We start from the raw sequence: 18777 nt of genomic DNA, 5'->3' as shown, positions 1-18777 counted from the left end.
ATAGAAAACATAAAAACAAAAGAAAATCAATGGAACCAAAAATTAGTTCTCTGAAAAGATTTTTAAATATTATCTTTTCCTAGACTAACCAAGAAAAAAGACAAGACACGAATTACCAAAATGAGGACTGAAAGAGGAGACATGATTATGAACCCTAAAAGGAACTGAAGAGAATATTATGGATTTCTTTAAGTTCATGATGGACACTGGACAACTTAAACATCAGCAATTAGATAATTTCAATGGAATAGATAAGTTCTTACATACAAATTACCAAAACTGACTAAAGGAGAAATAGGAACTCTTGAATATATGCATATCAAGTTAAGAAATTGAATTAATATTTAAATGTCATCCAACAAAGAAAAGCCTCAGCCCAGATGGTTTCGCTGATGAATTCTACCACTTAAAAAAGGATTAATATCTAGGGGCGCCTGGGTGGCACAGCGGTTAAGCGTCTGCCTTCGGCTCAGGGCGTGATCCCGGCGTTCCGGGATCGAGCCCCACATCAGGCTCGTCTGCTATGAGCCTGCTTCTTCCTCTCCCACTCCCCCTGCTTGTGTTCCCTCTCTTGCTGGCTGTCTCTATCTCTGTCGAATGAATAAATAAATAAAATCTTTAAAAAAAAAGGATTAATATCTAATATCAGGGTGCCTGGGTGGCTTAGTCGATTGAGCTTTTAACTCTCTGTTTCAGCTCGGGTCATGATGTCAAAGTCCTTGGTTTGAGCCCCACATCAGCCCCGCATTGAGCGCTGTGCTTGGCACGGAGTTTGCTTGTCCCTCTCCCTCTATTCCTCCCCCCATGCTAGTTCTCTCTCTCTCTCATCTTTTTTTAAAAGGTATTAATATCAATTCCTCACAAACTCATCCAAAAAATAGAAGGGAACACTTCATAATGTGTTCTGTGAGGCCCTTGTTACTCCAACACCACAGACCTCACAGGGAAAGAGAACTACAGACCAGTATCTCAAGTACAGATGCAAAAATCCTCAACAGGATGCTGGCAAACCAAACCCAGCAACATGTCAAAGTATTATACACCAAGACCAAGTGAGATTAATTGCAGGAATGCAAGGTTGGTTTAACATCCAAAAATCAAATAATGTACCAGTCCGTATGAATAGAATAAAGGACAAATAACATCATTTCGGTAGATGTGGAAAAGACTTGAAAAAGTTCACTCCTTGATGATAAAAATCACTCAGGATACTAGGAGTAAAAGGGAACTTCCTCAACATGGTAAAGGGCACCTATGAAAAACCCACAACTGGCACCAAACTTAATATAAGAGACTGAATGATTTCTCCCTAAGACCATGAACAAGGCAAAAATCTCTATTCTCTCCACTTCTACTCAACATTGTGTTAGAGGTTCTAGCCAGGACAATTAAGCAAGAAAAATAAAAGTCCTCCTTTTAGAAAGGAAGAAAGATTATCTCTGTTTGCAGATGTCATGGTTTTGTACATAAAAAATCTTGAGCATCTGGGTCGTTCAGTCAGTTAAGCATCTGACTTTGGCTCAGGTCATCTTAGAGTCCTGAATCGAGCCCTGCGATGAGCTCTGTGCTCAGTGGGGAGTCTGCTTGTCCCTCACTATCTCCCTCTATCCCTTCCCCTGCTCGTGCTCACTGTCTCTCTCAAATAAATAAAATCTTTTTTAAAAAATCCTAAGGAATACACTGAAAAATAACCAAGCTCCACAAGATTGCAGGGTACAAGATCAGTATACAAAAATTGGTTATATTGCGATTCACTTTCAATGAATAAACCAATTATGAAATTAAGAACCTAATTCATTACATTTGTAGTAGCATCAAAAAATAAAATAGGAATAAAGTTAGCCAAAAAAGTGCAAAACTTATGGTATTAGCTTGACAGGAGTACCATAGTAAAGCACCACAAACTGGTTGGATTAAACAGCAAATTTATTTTCTCACAGTCTTGGTCACAAGTCCAAAATGAAAGTGTCAGAAGGGTTGGTTCTTTCTGGGAGCTGTGAGGGAAAATGTGTTTATGCTTCTCTTAGCTTCCGATGGTTTGCTAGTAATCTTTGGCATTCCTTGGCTCCTGCTGCATCACCCTGATCACAGGGATTCTGTGTGTGTGTCTGTTTTGTGTTCAAATTTTCCTTTTATAAAGACACCAGTCATACTGAAGTAGGGCCCACCTTAATGACTTCATCTTAACCCAGGTCTGCAAAGACCCTGGTTTTTTGTTTTGTTTTTTTTAAGATTTTATTTATTTATTCGACAGAGATAGAGACAGCCAGCGAGAGAGGGAACACAAGCAGGGGGAGTGGGAGAGGAAGAAGCAGGCTCATAGTGGAGGAGCCTGATGTGGGGTTTGATCCCGTAATGGGATCACACCTTGAGCCGAAGGCAGATGCTTAACCGCTGTGCCATCCAGGCGCCCCAAGACCCTTTTTCTAAATAAGATCACATTCACGAGGAGTGGGGGTAAATTTCAATATCTTTTGAGGGGACACAATTTAACCCGCAACACTTACACTCTGAAAGTACAAAACATTAAAGTTAAGACCTAAATATATGGAAAGACTGTAGGAACGCTGACAACACTGACTCCATCTTTGGCCCTCTATCTTGTTCATGCCTGTGCAAGGACTCCCTAGGGGCTACGTGTTCCAGGCCCCATGGAGGTTAATGTGTGCCTTGACTGGAATGTGGAAAGGTTTGGTTTGATCTTCCCTAAAGTGATGCACAGAAGGGAGCACTTTAGGTAACCAGTAGATGTGACTGGTGCACAGAAGGCCCCACTTTGGATAACCACCCTGTGATCTCACCACCATGCCCCTCATTCCATAAAAGCTGGCAAGTTACCCTGAATAAAATGTGTAATGGTATGGAGTGGCTTGCTTCATTTTTCAGTATTAAAGTGCCTTCTCACTCTGGACAATATATTAATGCCCCTCCTCTGCCTTCTAGCAAAAGGCAGTCATGTTTATGGATCAGAAGACATGGTAATACTGTGAAATCAATCTACAGATTCAATTCAATCCCATCAGTGGCTTCTTTATAGAAATTGACACGATGATCTAAAATTCATGTGGAAATTCAAGGGACCCAGAATAGCCAAAACAATCCTGAAAAAGAACAATGTTGGTGGACTTACATAGTTCAAAACTTAGTACAATGCTACAATAATCAAAGCAGTATGTTACTGTCAAAAAGACAGGCATACAGACCAGGGGAATATAATTGAGACTTCAGAAATAAACCCATATATCAGTTGATCGATTGATTTTTGACAAGGGTGCCAAGACAAGGATGAGAAAGAATGAATTCAAACCCTTTATTGTATACAAAAACTAACTGAAAATGGATTAAATACCTAAATGTTAGCTAAAACTATCAAACTCTTAGAAGAAAACGCAAGCATAAAATCATTACGACCTTGGATTAAGCAGTGGTTTCTTAGATATGATACCAACACACAAGCAATAAAAGAAAATGCACTGAACTTCATGTACATCAAAACGTCTGTGCTTCAAAAAGCACCATCAAGAAAATGAAAGACAACCTACGCAGGTGCAGAAACTTTTGTAGACCACGTATTTGATAAGAGGTTTTGTATCTAGAATAAAATACTCCTACATTTCAATAATGCACAGGCAATCCAAACAAAAAGTGAGCAAAGGATTTCAACAGACTCTTCTCAGAGGTATATACAAACGGCTAATAAATGCGAAAAGATGCTCCTCCAAGTCATCAGAGAAATGCAAATTAAAACCACAGTGCCCCTCCCCTCCCACTAGGATGGCTGTAGTGAAAATGACAGCTAGTAGCAGGTGGTGGTGAGGATGTGGAGGAATCAGAACCTCGTCCACTGCCAGTGGGAATGTGAAACAGTGCAGCCACTCGTGGAAACAGCCTGACATTCCTTCAAAATGTTAAACATCGTGTTGCTGTGTGACCCAGCAATCCCACTCCTAAGTATAATTCCCAAGAGAAATGAAGACCTACGTCCACATAAAACCTGTCCTTAAACGCTCATGCCATCATTATTCATAATTGTGGAAATAACTGAAATGTCTGTCAGCTGATGAATGGGTAGATAATGTGTTATATTCATGCGATGGAGTATTATTTAGCAATAAAAAGGAAGTACGGATACATGGATACACCATGGATGAGTCTTGAAAACATGAGGCTAAATGAAAGAATCTAGCCACAAAAGGCCACAAATTGTATGTTTCCATTTCCATGAAAGGTCCAAAACAGGCAAATCCATGGGAACAGAATATCAGTTTGTGGCTTGTGGAAAGTGGGGAGTGAATACTCATGGGTATAAGGATTTTCTTAGGGGTGAAAATGTCCTAAAATTGTGGTAATGATTGCACAACTCTGAATATGCTAACGACTATTGAATGTATACTTTACATGAGTGAATTGCATGGTATATGAATCATATCTCAAGGCTGTTATGAAACAATTACATGAGTCACCATGTTAATAGAATAAGGGGAAATAAGGTCATCTTAGATACAGAAAAATCATTTGACACAATCTAACACTCATGTTTGATAAAAACTCAACAAATTAGAAAGGGGAGGGAATTTCTTCAACATATAAAGTCATCTTTAAAAATCTACAGGTAACATCATACTTAATGATGAAAGACTGAGCAGAAAAAAGACAAGGATGATTTTCTCCTCATTATTGGTCATAATTTCATGGTTTTTCACATGCCTGATCATGTTTTGTTGGATGCCAGACGTAATTTTTGGGTGCTGAATATTTTTGTATTAGTGACATATTTTGAGCTTTGTTGTGGGGCACAGTTTAAGCACCTGGAAACCGTTTGATCCTTTTGGGTGTCAGTCTTGAGGCTCGTTACACACGACCAGAGCTGACACGAAGTCATGTCAGCTTCGGGCTAATTATTCCCCACTACTCAGGCAAGACCCTCTTGTTTACCTGGTGCTTCCTGTATCATGACTCCAGCTGGCTGGAGAGAGCAGGCACGTTTCTTGATCCTGTATGGGCACAATTACGTCTAATCCCATGGAATTCGGCATGGGTCCTCTCCCAGCTTCTGGTGTCTTCTTCACGTGCATGTGCTGATCATTACTCAGCTGAGTGCACTAGAGATCTCCAGAGGTCTCTCTGTGCAGCCCTCTCCTCTCTGGTATTCTGCTCTGCAAGCTAGTCACCTTGTCTTTCCTACACCTGTGAGGAGCCTCCCAAACTCCGCTAGGTTTCTACGACTGGTATCACGTCCTGGAAACTACCAAGGTAGATAAGCTGGGACAGCTGGGGAGCTCACTTCATTTGTTTTCTGTCTCTCAGGGTCACTGACCTCTGTTGCCTAATGTGCAGTGTCTTGAAAACTACTGTTTCGTATATTTTGTCTGTTCCCTGGTTTCAGGCAGGGGGGTAAATGTGGCCACTATTACTCCATGTTGGCCAGAAGCATGTGGTATTTTAAACAAAGTTGACAAAGCAATTCATTGGGGAAAAGCTAATCTTTCCAGCATATGGTGGTGGAATAGTTAGATGTTCAGATGCAAAAACAAAACAAAAGGAAAAAGAAGAAAAGAGAACTTAGAACTTAGACCCTTACTTAATACCATACGCTACAATTAATTCTGAATGAATCACTCATAGACCTAAATGTGAGAGCTAAAACTGTAAAACTTCCAGAAAAAAATGTGGGCGAGTCTTTGACTTTCTGTTAGGCAGTGATTCTTACATATGACCCCAAAGCCCAATTCATAAAAGAATAATAAATTGGATTTTATACCTAGCAATTTCTAGGTATATACCCAAAAGAATTGAAAGAAGGGGCTTACACAGATGGTTTTCATCACACAGTGTTCACAGCAGCATTATTCACACAGCTGAAAGGTAGAAATAACCCAGTGTCTGTCAACAGATGAATGGATAAACATTCATCTGTGATCTATACATACAATGGAATATTATTCACCCATGAGATTCTGATTCTTTCTACAACATAGATGAACATTGAAAACATGCTAAGTGAAATAGCCAGACACAGAAGACAAATTCAACTTATATGAAGTACCTAGAATAGCAAACTGATAGTGGCAAAGTAGAATAAAGGTTATCAGGGGTTGGGAAAATGGGGAAGGAGAGTATTGTTTAATGGTGTATTTATTTCTGAGGGCTGCTGTAACAGGTACTGGCTTAAAAAACAGACATTTATTGTCAGCATTCTGGAGGCTGGAAGTCCAAAATCAAGGTGTCAGCAAGTCCATGCTCCCTCTGAAAGTTGTGGGTGAACCCTTCCTTGCCTTCCTTTCTTTCTTTCTTTCTTTCTTTCTTTCTTTCTTTCTTTCTTTCTTTCTTTCTTTCCCTCTGAAAGTTGTGGGTGAACCCTTCCTTGTCTTTCTTTCTTTCTTTCTTTCTTTCTTTCTTTCTTTCTTTCTTTCTTTCTTTCTTTTTCTCTTTTCTTTTCTTTTCTTCTTTCAAGATTTTATTGATTTATTTGACAGAGAGAGAGGCAGTGAGAGAGGGAACACAAGCAGGGGGAGTGGGAGAGGGAGAAGCAGGCTTCCAGCCGAGCAGGGAGCCCGATGCAGGGCTCAATCCCAGAACACTGGGATCATGACCTGAGCTGAAGGCAGACGCTTAACAACTGAGCCACCCAGGCGCCCCTCCTTGCCTCTTTCTAGCTCCCAGTAGTTTGCTGGCATTCTTTGCTGTTCCTTGACTTGTAGATGCATCACTCCTGTCCTCCTTCGCATGACATTTCCTTGTGTCTCTTCACATCATCATTTCTCTGTGCATTCTGTGTTTGTCCAAATTTCCCTTTTAAGGACACCAGCCATATTGGGTCACGCCCCACCCTGATGACTTCATTACCTCTGTAAAGACCCTTTTTACAAATAAGGTCACATTCTGGGGTACTGGGGCTAGCCCCTCAACATCTCTTTTTGAGGCACATAATTCAACCCCTAATAAATGGATACAGAGTTTCTCTTTGAGAGTAAGAAAAAATTCTGGAAATGTGTAATAGTGACAGTTGCACAACATTGTGCATGTCCTTAATGCCTCAGAGTTGTATGCTTAAAATTATTAAAATGGTAAATTTTATATTATGTATATTTTATCACAGTTTGGAAGGACATTCATCAAATGTTAAAAGTTTTCTCCAAGTGATGGTGGTATTTGGGTGATTTCCTCTTTCCCTTCTGTAATTTTGTTATTTTGAAATAGAAAATATATTTACTTTTTACAGTTAAGATTATATATGTATACATGTTTCCCTCCACTCAAAGTTCCATCTTTAGTGGACAATGAAACCTAGTTTCATGACATCCAGTTTGATAAGACAGAAGAAGCTTGTGAAACTTTTCCCACCTGAAAATGTTTTTGTTTTTCTTCTTTAAGGGGTCTGGATGTTTGTTTATTTTGGAGAGAGAGAGAAAGAGTGCATATGTGCACAAATATGAGTGGGGGAAAGGCAGAGGGAGAAGCAGGGAGCCCAATGCCAGGCTTTATCCCGGCACCCTGGGATTATGACCTGAGCTGAACTCAGACACTTAACTGACTGAGCCACCCAGGTGCCCCGGGTCTGGATGCTTATAACTCAAAACTTGGAATGTTTGAAGATAGTATCTTCTTCAGAATGAGAAACAATTTTTGTTAGGTGTTAGTAGAGGGTACCAATTCTATGGGCCAGTTTACTGTGTTTAAAATGTAACCTAGAAATAATTCCAAATTTAGATTCTCATTCTTTACCTTTAGGGAATATTAAGGGAAATGCCAAATTTATTTCGTTTAGTTATAATAAATCAAACCTCTAGAACCAAAACTTTGTGCTTGGTTGTGCTGGAGACGTTTTACAGAAAAATACTTCCCCATTGTCAGTTTTTAGGCATAATTACAGATCTAGAATTAGTTGACAAAAATCAGACTTGAGGTAACATTATGATTTGGTTATATTTTATATTTTATCTTTCTACATATGCATTTAGAAATGTAATTTGACAAAAGAGTCAATTATTATTTCAAAGGGCAGTATTATTTCTCTTTCATGATCAATTAAGGAAAAAATTCTCTAAGTCTAAGTAACATTTCTGTAGTTACCTATGGACCAGCAAATCCACAGTGCTTCTCACGTTAAGAAATTTAAGAGAGGGTAATCAGAAGAGGGAATGAAGCATGAGAGACTATGGACTCTGAGAAACAAACTGAGGGTGTGGGGGGGGAGGGGGAATGGGATAGACTGGTGATGGGTAGTAAGGAGGGCACGTATTGCATGGTGCACTGGGTGTTATATGCAACTAATGAATCATCGAACTTTACATCAAAAAATAAATAAAAATAAATTTAAAAAAAATTAGAATATCTTGACGTTTCCTTAAGTCATGCCGAATGTTCTCGTTGGTAAATTATTCTATGATATGATGTGTTAAAAGAGAAATACTAAGCTAATCTGGAAAATAATAGTAAGAAAATGTTTATGTGTTAACCATACTCTGAGGAGTTAAACATTTTACTTTCATGATATCATTTTAAGGTTCAGCTTAATTTTCAGAAAATGGAAAGTAGAGATACTATTCGTTGGCATTTTGCCCTTTAAAAAAACTTCATACAAGATGAGCAAGATATTAGAGCTGTGGTAATTGGATGTCTTTCAGGGTAATAAACCATTAAAGTTTATGAGTCACGTTAACAGAAAGTCCTCCCAGTTCCACCATTTCCCTTTATCGGTTCATTCTACAATAAACATAAAATCCTCTGCCTGGAGTTCAGAGCACAGCAAGGGAGAGAAGAAAGAGCCAGAACAGAAACTCCAGAAAGTAATAAGCAGGAAATGTTCAGTAACCTTTTGATCCTCAAGCTTGTGACAAACGTCCGGTGCTTAGTGCACTGCTGGGGCCAGCAAAACTTGGCTGTGGTGAGACTTCCTCTCAGTGACTTAGCAACTGGTCTGTGGTCTCAAGGATGCAGGAGCTCCCCAGATACGTTTTCTAGAAGTCCTCCCAAAGCCAACTTACTCATGCAAAAAAAAAAAAAAAAAAAGAGAGAGAGAGATAAAGAAAAGTTAACAGAGAGCAACGTTAAAAGTTCTGGCCTTCTGTGGGGAGGAGTCACTTAATCATTCCTTGTTGTTGGGGCTGCTGGTGGAAGCCTTGAGAAGGAGCAGGGTGTGGGCCACAAGCCAAGTCCCTGAGCACAGAGAGTATTGCCATTTTCTGCCAGTGTTGACTCAGTCTCTCAGTGAGAAGAGCACCATATTCTGTCCGCTGCCCTACACCAGCCCAACTTAGAGGAGCCCTTGGGAAGAAGCTTTGTGTGACTATCACGGACAACCATCTGATAAAACCCTCTAGTGTAACTCATTTTCTTCCTTCGCCCTCTTCATTCTTGACTCTTACTTTTGTGTTGATGGATTTTATTCTGTGCTTTTATTTACAGCATCTCAAAATCTTTCAGAAGTTGAAGGTATGTGTATGTATGTGTTTCTGCACGTGTGATTTAACAAGAACACCCAAATTAATATAAACATATAAAAACAGGTCTTTCATGATTTACGGAAGGCATTATGCAAATCTTATTGCACGTGGGTTTCTTTCAAAAGAATTCTTTGATGGCAAATTTTCAAAGAAAAAAGCCATTGTTTGTAACTTATTTTTCAAAAAGAATATGCTAAATGCCAGATGCTGTTTTGTGGCCAGGATGATGTATCCAAAACATATACTTCTGTAGAAATGGCGACATCCTTCTGTGAATTCTGAAAGTTTGAAAAGCCGCAAAGGAGTTCTCTGTGTGTTAGGATCCGGGTAGAAATGGGGTATAGAGGGTTGGCGATTGGGATATCTCAGAAAGCAATCTGGTATCTATTCAGTTGTGAAATCATTGGCATTTTCAGAACCTGTACATATAACCACTTTTGCTGGGTTTTTTTTTCTTTTTTTTAAAGATTACAGTGAACGTTACCATTCGTACACCTATATAGCCAGCCCAGAAGAATTTTCCACTTCTCTCTCAGTTGTTTTTGCCCAAAGACTAGGAAAGACACAACTCTACCCTGTTACCCCTGACGGGAAACTATAGATTCCAGAATGTTCTCTTATCCTGTGTACTCATCTGATCTGCGTCCATGACTCCTTATTAAAAATGCAACTTTTGGTTGGTTAAGTTAATGGTTTTTGGTGGAGGTGAATGTGTATATCTGTCTATAGCCACATGGCAAATGTCCTATATACTACTACTCACCAGTGCCATTGGATAATGGCCATCCCGCTCAGCCTTTCAAGTTATATTAAGGCTTTGTCAGTTATTCAAATCTGGGCACATCAACTTGGACAGATTCCAAATTAAACTGATAACCTTGCTGACTGTCAAAATTTTTGTGCATTTGATCAGTCCCACCCTGTATAACATGCCCCCTTGCCACCATCGCCTCTACGACTGCTTCCCTAATGGATGCTCCCCTCACCCACTCAGGCCCTGGTACCCTACACGGGGCCATCCTCACCATTCCTCCACGTGGACATCCTCCTCACCCAGCCTGTTCTCTGACCCCGCACCACCTTCCCAGACTCAGTAATGCCCTCCTCACCCTGACCAAACTCTTATCCCTCCCTGGACCTCCTTAACCCTAACCCTACCTTACTCAGAACCACCTCAGGCTTTGTTCGGAATGTTTCAGGACAGAAAAAAGGAGAGAGAGTTCAAGATGTTTTTGAAGCACGGAAGTTAGTTTCCTTTATGGTTTATGGTTTTTTTGGTTTTGGCTTTTGTTGTTGTTGTTGTTGTTTTTGGATGTGTCTTTTGTGAAGTCTGTTCTTACTTGAAATCCCAGGAATGTTCTGTAAATCTTACAAAAGTTAATTTTCACACTTAAGGCTTTTCATTCAGCTGGAATTGATCTTTGTGTGGTAAAGAATAGGGATCCAGTTTCTTTTTTTCTTTTCTTTTTTCTTTCCTTTCCTCCCTTCCATCCTCCCTTCCCCCTTCCCTTCCTGCCCTTCCTTCCTTCCTTCCTTCCTTCCTTCCTTCCTTCCTTCCTTCCTTCAGCTCAAACTCACAACCCCGAGATTGAGTCGCACGCCCTGCCGACTTTCGAAATGGGTATTTCTTATGCAGTGGGTCCCAGCAATATGTATTGAATCGTTCATATTTTTCCCACTGCTCTGCATGTTCACTTCTGTAAATATCAAATTATATATATATATATGTGTGTGTGTATATATATAAATATATACACAACACACATATGTCTAACTCTGAGCTTTCAATTTCATTCGTCTGGTTGTCTGTTTCTGTGTTAATCATTGTCACACTACCTTGTTTATCATAATTTTTCATTCAGACAGGGTCCAGTCAGGAAAACGAGCCCCTCTGAAGTATTTTGAGCAAGAGCGGATGGATGGACAGTGGAGAAATGAGTGCTGACAAGACCAGTGGCAGGACTAGAGGAATAAAGGTGCAGGAAATGACAGACTGCTACCTGTCATGTTTGCCACTGAGGTTTGGGGCATCCAGAGGGTGCTGAAACCACAGAAAATCTCCAGAAATGACCAGTTGTCAACGATACTTAGGCTAGCGATTTGCAAAACAAATTAAAAAAAAAAAAACCCACCTTAATGATGCTGCAATATCTTACATCTGCCGAAGTCCATCATGCATTCGCCCTCACATTGTGTAGGAGCGCCTTTCGTGGAGAAGCTAACCCGAAAGCTGCGGGCAGAGTCCAGGGAAATGGAGCTCCTAGACATCCAGCCCCGCGAGCTCGGGGAGAGCAGAGAAGGGCGTGGTGGGATGAATCCTGGGCGGGCGTCCTGGCAGAGACTCGCCCTCACTAGGCCTCTCCCCGCACATGCGCACACCCTTTCTCACTCCGGCGGGCTCTTCCGAGGGCTTTGCGCTGCCGTAGGAATTTAAGATGATCTTGTTAGATTTTATGAAACGCTCAGGATTTTAACTGGACTTAAGTCTAATGTTTAGACTGACTTTTTTGGATAATTGACCCTTTATGGTATTCGGGCTTCCTGTCCATGAACGGAATCCATCTCTCTTTTTAATGTCTTTTCAGTACAGCTTGATGACTTTCTGTGTCAGGGTCCAGTGTCCGTTTCATTATATTTAGTAAGTCAGTAGCGCTCGGTCAAAATACATGCTAGGCAGTCTTGTAGGTAGTGGGGCTGTAGTTGTGGACCAAAAATACCTATCTTAATGGACCTCACAGACAATGAACTAATTATTTAATATATTACCCTGTAATAGTAAGAACGATGCAGGAAAACTAACGCTGGAGAAAAGAGAATTGAACATGATTGCAAGGGAGGTTTTAGAAATTGTCAGGGAATTGTAAACAATGCTACTGTAAACATCTGGGTGCATGTTCCCCTTCAAATTCGTGTTGTCGTGTTCTTTGGGTAAATTAAATACCCAGTAGTGTGATTGTTGGATCATAAGGCAGTTCAATTTTTAACTTTCTGAGGACCCTCCACACTTCTCCCGAGTGGCTGCACCAGTTTGCATTCCCACCTGCAGCCTAAGAGGGTTCCTCTTCCTCCACATCCATGCCAACACCTGTTGTTTCTTGCGGCTTTATCTGTACTAGCCAAAATATGGAAGCAGCCCAAGTGTGCGTCGACTGATGAATGGATAAGGAAGATGGGGTCTATATACACACAACGGAATATTGTTCATCCATAAAAAAAGAACACTGTGTGCTAACTAACTGGAATTAAAAACCTAAAAAAAGTTGTCGGGGAAGGCATCTGAGGAGTGCCATCAGAGCAGAAAGCTGAAGGGGGTAGTGAGCCAGCCATGTGGCTATCAGAGAAGGTGACCAGTGCAAAGGCTCTGGGGTAGGAGTGTGTTTGGCACGTCCAAGAAGCAGCAAGAAGGTCTTTGGCTGGAGTGACATGGGCAGGGAGGAGAGTGTTGAGGCCAGATCCCAGAGCAGTTCGCGGGCGTTCTAGGCGGCCTTTGGCTTTGGAGACGTGGGAGCACACAGGTGAGGTGAGCCAACAGCTGCTTTACAATGGTTGCTGTGGCTGCCATGTGTTGATCAGCCTGAAGAAAAGAAGTCTGATGGGACCGGGGAAGACCAGCGAGGAGACGGTTACAGGAGTCTAGGCGAGCAAGTGTCCAGGGATGTCGGTCCCAGCAGTTTGCAGTGGACTGTGTTTGGTGAGTGAGAGAGAGGGAAAAGCTGAGCACGGCCTCGTTGATTTTGTCCTGACAACTGGACAGCGTTGTCATTTTACTGAGATGTAGAATATTTCAGAGGGAAGAAGACTGGGAAGAAAAATCAGGTGGTTGTTGTTGTTTTTAAAGATTTTATTAATTTATTTGACAGAGACAGCACAAGCACAGGGAGCTACAGGCAGAGGGAGAGAGAGAGAGAGAGCAGGGAGCTCAACATGGGGCTCCATCCCAGGACCCTGGGATCATGACCTGAGCCGAAGGCTGACACTTAACCAACTGAGCCACCCAGGAGCCCCAATCAGATGTTTTTGTTTTGTTTTTAGCTGTGTACGTGTTGATATATAACATACATACAGAAAAGTACACAAATCATCATTGTACACCATGATGAATTCTTACCAAGCTAGTAAGCAAGTCCAAGTCTCCCAGCACAAGTGTGAAAGATATCCTAACTTTTAACACCATACATTCATTTTGCTAGTTTTTGAACTTTATATAAATGGAAATATATGGTATATGTTCTGCCTGGCTTCTTTGGATCAACGTTTCATTTGAGATTTTCATCCGTATTGTCACATGTGGTCGCTGTGTAATATTCCATTGTATGAATACACCACTGTTAATTTGTTCATTACATCGTTGATAGTCCAATTTATCAAATATTTCCTTTTTACTTATTACTTTTTATATCCTGTTTGAGAAACATTTGCCTGTCTTCAGATCATGGATACAGTCTCTTGTGTTTTCTTCTGAATATTTTCCCTGGATATTCTGCCTTTTACTTTGACGTCTTAAATTTGGTGGTACAGTCCACCAAGAATTGATATTTGTGTGTGGTATGTAGAGGTCAAGATAGATTTCTTGAAAATATTTATACCCAGTTGACCCAGCTCCATTTATTGAAAAGTCCATTCTCTCTCCACTGTATTATAGTGTCATTTTTGTCATAAGTCAGGCGTGTCATAAGTCTGGACTTCCTGTGGTGTTTTCTTTTATCTGTCTGTCTTTGCACCAATCTGACATTGTCTTCATTATTATAGCTTTATAATAGAACTTAGTTTCTGGCAACAGAACCTCTCCAGCCTTGTTCTTTTTCTAGACCACCTTGGATATTCTTGGCCCCTTTGGATTTCCATGTAAAATTTAGAATCAGCCTGTTAATTTCTACCCAACTACCGTCCCCAAATCCCTTCTGGCACTTTTTATGTAACTTACACACATTAAAATGTGTACATTTTAAGGGTACAGTTTGATGAGTTTTGCAAATGTTTACACTCATGTAATCGAGACTGCAGTCAAGATATAGAAGAGTTCCATCACCCCAGAAAGTTCTGTCTTGCCCCTTTTAAGTCAATCCCCTTTTCCTCCCAGAGACAACCACTCTTTCGATTTGTACCACCATAGGTTGGTTTTGACTATCCTAGGATTTCATATAAATGGAATCAAAGTATGACCTCATTTGTGCTTGACTACTTTTGCTCAACTTAATGTTTCTGATAATCTGTCGTGTACCTCAGTTCAGTCCTCCTTATTGTTATAGAGTATTCTGTTATTATGACTGTATCACAATTTGTTTATTCGTTCAGCTGCTTGGGTTTCTTCCATGTGGGGGCTACTGTGATTAAAGCAACTGTGAGCATTCGTGTATGAGTCTCTTTGTGGGCATCTCTTTTCATTTCTCATGGGCAAATACCTAGATATGGGATTGGGTGGGTATATGTTAAGTTTTCTGAGAAACTGAACAATTTCCCAAAGTGGTTGTATCATTCTAGTTCTGGTTGTTCTGTATACTCACCAGCGTTTGGTGTGGCCCATCTTTTTAGCCATTCTAAAGCGGGGGGAGAGTTTCTTCATTTTGGTTGTAGTTTGCATTCCCAGACGACTAATGATTCTAAGCACATTTTCATGTGCTTGCTGGCCATTTGTATATCTTCCTTTGTGAAGTGCCATTCAAATCTTTTGCCTTTATTGTTTGAGGCCAAAGGTCTCAGATAAAGGTCTTTTGTCAGGTAAAGTTACCACAAAATATTATCATGAATATCTTCTTCTAGGCTGCACTTGCCTTTTCATTTTCTTAGTGATATCTTTTAAAGCGAAGAAAGCTTTAATTTTGATAGATTCTAATTTATTAACTTTTTTCTCTTATGGTTAGTGCTTTTTGTGCTTAAGAAATCTTTGCCTGACTCAGGATTAAAGATATTCTCCTATGTACAAAGTTGTACCATTTTATGTCTAGGTTTATGATCCATTTTGAAATAATTTTTGAGTATGGTTTGAGGTAATTGTTGAGGGTTTGTTTTTTTAGATGATATGCATTTGTTTCAGTGCCATATTTTGAAAATACTGTTCCTTCCCCTATTGGATTACCTTGGCACCCTTTACCGAAAATCAGTTGACCATATATGTCCAGGCTTTTTTCTCCCCATGTATTTGTGACTCCGTCCACTAATCTACTCATTTATGTGCCAAAAGCACACAGTTTTACTTACCGTAGCTTTAAAGTAAATTTTGAAGCCAACATCTTCAAGTTTGTTTTGACTTTTCTAGATTCTTTGCATTTTCAAATAAGTTTTGGGTGTAATTGGTCAGTTTCTGATAAAAAGTCTAAGATTTTTTTCCTGCCAATACTTTGGTTGCAATTGTGTTGACTCTATTAAATATCCCATCCATGAACATAGTATGTCTCTCAACTTATGCCTTATTTTTTCTCAGCGGTGTTTTGTAGTTTTCAATATGGAAGTCTTCTCTTTTGTTAAATTTTATCTCTGAGTGTTTTTTCATCAACTTTACTGAGGTATAATTTATATATTATAAACTATGCCCCTTTAAATAGTCAGTCTAGTGTGTTTTAATTGGTTATTTTATGTTGATTGATGTAATGGTAAGCCGAAAATGTTTTCTTTTCCAATGTTTGTTGCTGATTTATAGAAATGCAATTGCATTTACATTTGGTTGTGATGTCTCTTAAAATTCTTATTCTTGAAGAGTCCCTAGCCTCTATTTTTTCTTTATAATATTGGCTTGTATATACATACGAATAAATTATTATATTAAGATCAAAATTCAGATCCTTGGTCACACCATGTTTCGGTTGCTTGCTGCTGTATTGGATACCACGGATTTCCTCATTTCAGGGAGTTGTAGTGAAAAGCTCTGTGCAGAGTGGTCAGGTAGCCCCACCTTCTGGATGCGCCTCATTGTTTTCTCATGACATTGCATAACTTGTTCTAATAATCTCTGTATTTACAGTAAATTGAAAGTGATACCTATATATTTAAAAGCTTAATTAAATGCAGATTCAACTTTGAAGACTACCTCATAAGTGATGCTGTATCCTTTGTACTGCATTACAAAGAACTAAGAATTGACCATAGATTTTACAACATGGATGTAGCTATTGATCTTGTCCTGGGGGTGAAGTCTTGATTCAAGGGGATGGTTCAAGAGAGAAGAGGAGGAGTGGAACTGGTGACACCAACAATGACAAAAAGTAGGAAACTTTTTGTTCTGAAAAAGGGGCAGAGAAATGGTGTGCTCAATGGCTGGGGATATGGGGCTAAGTTGGGGAGATTACAGCACGTTAATGTGCTGGTAGGAGTGATTCATCTGCGAGGAGAAATCTGACAGTGCAGGAAACCAGCTGACATGCTGGTTTCTGGTAGGCAAAGGAGTGGGTCTGGCTTGTGGAGCTGTTGGTCAGGGAGAGGGGCCCAGTGGCTCTCCCCCCACAATAACGGGGGCAGGTGAGCATGAGTCATAAGAGGGTAAAAGTTGCCCCATCTGGGAAGGAACTAAATGTGGAACTGTAGAGTGGCCTGGGACGTGGCTCCCTCAGGGACTTCCTGTGCCTCCAAGGTGTCTTTGCTTCTGTTCCTTTCTCCTTTCTCTACTGCCGGCTTCCTCTGCTCACTCATAGTTTTTGCACCTCAGTGACTCTAGCTGCATGCATGTGGCCATCTTGGCCCCACCGACCACAGTTCATGTCATCCTCTCGTGGCTGTGGCTGTGGCTGTGGCTGCGAAGACCTGATCTAGGCCTGGACTGAATTCCTGAGAAAAGGAATCTGATTGCAGGGACTTCTCCTAAGGCTCTGAGCTCCCACAGGATGGTTGCCCTGCTCTGGCGGGGGCAGCAAGGGCATTTTTACTCAGCAGGGTGTTTGAATTGTATATGATCCAAGAGCAAGTGGTATCTAATTAAGTGAAGTGTACACAGCTTTAATTTATCTTGTAAACATCTCTTTTAACTTTATTTTTTATTGGCTACATTCTATTTATCACAACAAACCCTCAGCAAATACTTGTAGCATGAATGACTTTTGAAATGAAAGATAAGAACTGCCTTTTTTCCCCCCTGAATTACATATCAATTTTAATTTACTTTTGCATTTTTGGTTCAAAAAGAAAATGCTGTACTTCAGAAAGCTCCATGTATGAAAAAAAATTAGACTTTTGGCAAAATGCTGCCAAGGCAAATCAGATTCAAATTTATTTACCTGTCACAATTAGCAAAGAAGGTAGACTTTGGAGTTCTGCCACAGGGATTTAAAGTTATTTTAGACTTTTAAAACGTTTTATTTAATATAAATATCTTGAGAATATTTATATATTTAAGAATATTATTATTCTCTGAAGCCCAAATGCACAGTTGCTACAAATTTAATAAATATCTTGAGATTGGATGCAAATTCAGTTGAAAGGCAAAATGTTTCCTTAATGCTAACTTGTCCCTTTAATGGGTTTGGATCCAGATGTTTCGACCTCATTTGCTGGAGTGGATGCAGCATTAGCCTGTCAGTTCCCTGCTGTTTACCATTATTTAGTATTATTAGAGACCGTAAGTGTGCATGTAAGAAAGGCTTTAAACTGAGAAAGGTACCAAGCTGCGGTCCATGCCCAGAAATTTTGAGGTTAAAAACAACAAAACAAAGCGACTATAAATAAAGTCTTAGAATACTAATATTGAGAAGCAGCTGCAGTGGCCACAAGCAGCCCTGCTTGTACCTGTCTTTGGATTAGCTGTCAGCTGAGGTCCTCGAGCACATCACCAAATCTTCATTAAGGGCTATTCTCTCCTTCCAGGAAAGCATCTCACAAACCGTATATCCTGCAATTGGATATGCAGGTTTTTTTAGCAGTAACAGAAAACATAAATTGTGTTTCCTAAGGTAATAGGGACCACACTATTGTGCTCATAAATCCTTGCGTAGTGCTTAGATTTGCTCTATAGATTATTGTATGAAAGTCAATTTTTACTTCAGTAGTAATACAGGGTATAGTTTTTAAGAAATGGTAGAACTGCTTAGAATTCCCTTTACATTGGAGAGCCTGGGTGGCTCAGTCGGATAAGTGTCTTTTTTTTTTAATGTTTTTTTATTATATTATGTTAGTCACCATACAGTACATCCCTGGTTTTTGATGTAAAGTTCGATGATTCATTAGTTGCGTATAACACCCAGTGCACCATGTGATACGTGCCCAAGTGTCTGACTCTTTTTTTTTTTTTTTTAAAGTTTTTATTTATTTATTTATTTGACAGAGATAGAGACAGCCAGTGAGAGAGGGAACACAAGCAGGGGGAGTGGGAGAGGAAGAAGCAGGCTCATAGCAGAGGAGCCTGATG

Source organism: Ailuropoda melanoleuca, chromosome 12 (assembly GCF_002007445.2).
Source record: "Ailuropoda melanoleuca isolate Jingjing chromosome 12, ASM200744v2, whole genome shotgun sequence".
NCBI lineage: Eukaryota > Metazoa > Chordata > Mammalia > Carnivora > Ursidae > Ailuropoda > Ailuropoda melanoleuca.
This window is presented reverse-complemented; position numbering follows the sequence as displayed.